Raw genomic sequence first — 2974 nt, 5'->3', positions numbered from 1 at the left:
AATGAAATTGTTACTAGATTAATGGACATGTACATATACTAGAATTCTAATTCTAATAAGTTAAATTATATTTCATTATAGCTTGAGAAGAATAATTCATAAATTCATATTCAAAATCACGCAAAGAAAGCGTACAAAAGATTACTTAGTGTTAAATAGAATAAAACTTTCATTCTTTGTTTGTTATTCCCTGAAAAGTAATACTAGATAACGTTTACACTTACTGCAAAATAGCTGCTTATGTCATGATAAGTTTATTATCACCTATGAAATTCAAGGTCTTCCGTAGCCTCCGTGGCGCAATCGGTTAGCGCGTTCGGCTGTTAACCGAAAGGTTGGTGGTTCGAGTCCACCCGGGGGCGCAAAGAAATTTTTTTGCATTTTTATTTTAAGAAATTTTAAATATTCATTCTAACGAAATCTCTTAAGAAAACTTCTTACTTTTGTTTTTGGTTCTCGCTTGCTAAAGTTAATTTAAATTTTAAGCCATTAAATTTTTTGAATATTAATCCTATTATAAGAGGAAAATTTATTGGTTTAATTTAAGGAAAGAGCATTTAAAAGTTGAAATAAGTCAGCTTTGTTGTTCTCTCTCCTAAAAGTAAATTAATGTCTGAGGATTAAAAAATATTTCAGAGGTGAAATTTTAAGAAAATTGTTAACTAATTTTTAAGCCATTCGAAATAAATAAGCTATCAATTTCGTTGCTAATAAATTTGGTAAGAAATCAAAAACCAGAACATGACTAATAGATACACACATTCTCTCTTGCACCCTCCTGGTGTTCTCTCTATTTCGGTTAGAGGATTTTTGGGGGAGTAGCTCTCAAGTGTTGCCAGAGTGTTGCGGATGAGCAAGCTTAACTTATCTTTGCTGTTAGGCAATTTACTAATTTATTGCCATAACAATGAGCAGTAGCCAGGGAGAGAGAAGGGAGCACTCTATAGGGTAACCAGTTAAGGAGATAGAGCTTCAATCATACTGGCATATATACATAGATAACATTGTTGAAATTAGTAACAAACAAATCGTCTTAAATATGTATATACAATACAAAATACATACAACATGCAACAGAGGCGCAGCAGGGGCAGACATGGAGGCGGAGTGGTATGAGAGGGCAATTCAAACACGACCTACTTGTGCGTTTTTCAACTTGACTGCACCGCAGCAACATCAACGAACAACAACAGCAATAGAAACATTGGCAAGAACAACAATAAATTTATGGCTTTTAAAAATGTTTAACTCCAAAAAGTGAGCGCCCACAACTTGACTCTAAATGGTGGCGCCTCCTCCAACTCTCCAAGAACATCCTGCCCCCTATCCTCCAATTCCCTTACCATGTTTTGGTTATTGTGGTTCTTGTTGCTGCTGTTGTTGTGACAGTGCCACAGATTTATGACCGCCAGCAACGGAAAAAGTTCACCCAGGCCTAAGAGCAGAAAAGGAAAAAAAACGAAAAAAACCAAAACTTTTCGATTTTCAAGGTAGTCAAATTAAATAAAATAGAGTCAGACAGACCGACAGACAATTGTTTGCTATTGTTTAAATGCTCGAAAAGTGCCACAGAACAAGGAACAAGGAATTTTGAATTTTTTTTCTCTCTCTTCTTTTTTGTGGTCAGAAATTGAGAGGCAAAAGTTAGAGATGAAACTTTGTCAAAAGAAATCACACAAATCAATGCGAAAATTGAAAAAAGAATATTATTGAAAACTTTTGAATCAATTTTTGGATAACTAAATCTTTATCTAGCGAGAAGTCGAGATTAAACTATAAAGTTTTATTTGTTGGAATGCCAACAAATCGAATACATATTATACTTTTCAAATAGTTCTAGTTTTTTCAATGTCATTCTAAAAGTTTCAAGATAAAAGTAACAAAATAACATGGAACGGATACTTTATGTTTAACTTTAACCGCATTTTTAATTGATCTTTCCAAAAAGGATTCTAATTAACAAATTAATGTTGCTTACAAATTATAATTGGTTCGGAAAATTTCTCAACTCAAATTGAGGCTTGAAAAATAATTATTAAAGGATTTTGAAGGTGTGCCAATCTTAGAAAAACTTACTGTCGAAATTGTTAGGATATTGAATGTCTTACCTTATATCTTATGAAAATACCTTTTTGGAGGCAAAACTCTTTTTTTTTTAGAAATTCAAGGTAAATATTGAAAATCTTTAGTCCGATTATTATTATTTTGAGGCTTCAATTTTCCCTTCAACGACAGTTTATTTATCATAGTTCTCTGGCATATATCGATTCCCGTAACAAATAGTGTCTTTATAACTGTGACAATTGATGTAAAAAGATACTTGGAAAACAAGGACAACTTTTATAGAAACTACAAAACTCAAACTACTTAAAAGTAGTAGAAATAAAGTCTACGTAGTGCCTAAAAAAGTTAAGTCAAAAATTGCATTCCTAATACCCCTAAGCATTAAAACTCTCCAAATACATTGAAGGAAATCTCTGTCAGACAAAGATTTCTAGAAGATTCAATAAAATAAAACTTAACTTATTCATTAAAGTCTTTTCGTTATTGAAATTTTAATATATAAATTGATGTGACTAGTCGTAAATGCTTTCTTTTTGGCATTGCAAATTTTTGTGTTTTATTAGGGCGATAAAAAACTAACTTCCTAGTTGGAATTGATGTAGAATTCACGCTTAATATGCTTTGCGAAATGAAAATCGATAAAGACTTTGTGCTTTATTGGTCGGATTTTTGCCTTTTGCTAATGCGAATTACTTTACTTGGCTTTTGATGAATTTTTCTCATCACTAAAATTCACTTTAAAGTCCTGCACAATCTATAGAGTTTATTTTAGATTTTGACATGACAACATCTCGCCCGGGATTCTCTGGCATGCCTTTTGCCTTCATTATGTTATGACCTCCATCTCCTCCCCCCACAGCACCCCTTCTCCATCTTCATCACCATCTACTTACATTCTCAACCCATTTTT

At 32.5% G+C, this 2974-nt stretch overlaps 1 non-coding gene across 1 annotated transcript; it reads left to right on the top strand.

The window, feature by feature from the left end:
• Positions 1-288: 288 nt before the first annotated feature.
• Positions 289-362, top strand: TRNAN-GUU (transfer RNA asparagine (anticodon GUU)). Its single transcript has one exon. It is a non-coding gene; the product is annotated as a tRNA-Asn (tRNA).
• The last annotated feature ends 2612 nt before the right edge of the window (positions 363-2974 follow it).

Source organism: Drosophila tropicalis, unplaced genomic scaffold, assembly GCF_018151085.1.
Source record: "Drosophila tropicalis isolate 14030-0801.00 unplaced genomic scaffold, ASM1815108v1 contig_593, whole genome shotgun sequence".
Lineage (NCBI taxonomy): Eukaryota > Metazoa > Arthropoda > Insecta > Diptera > Drosophilidae > Drosophila > Drosophila tropicalis.
Note: the sequence above shows the minus strand (reverse complement) of the source record. Positions and strands in the feature narration are given on the sequence as shown.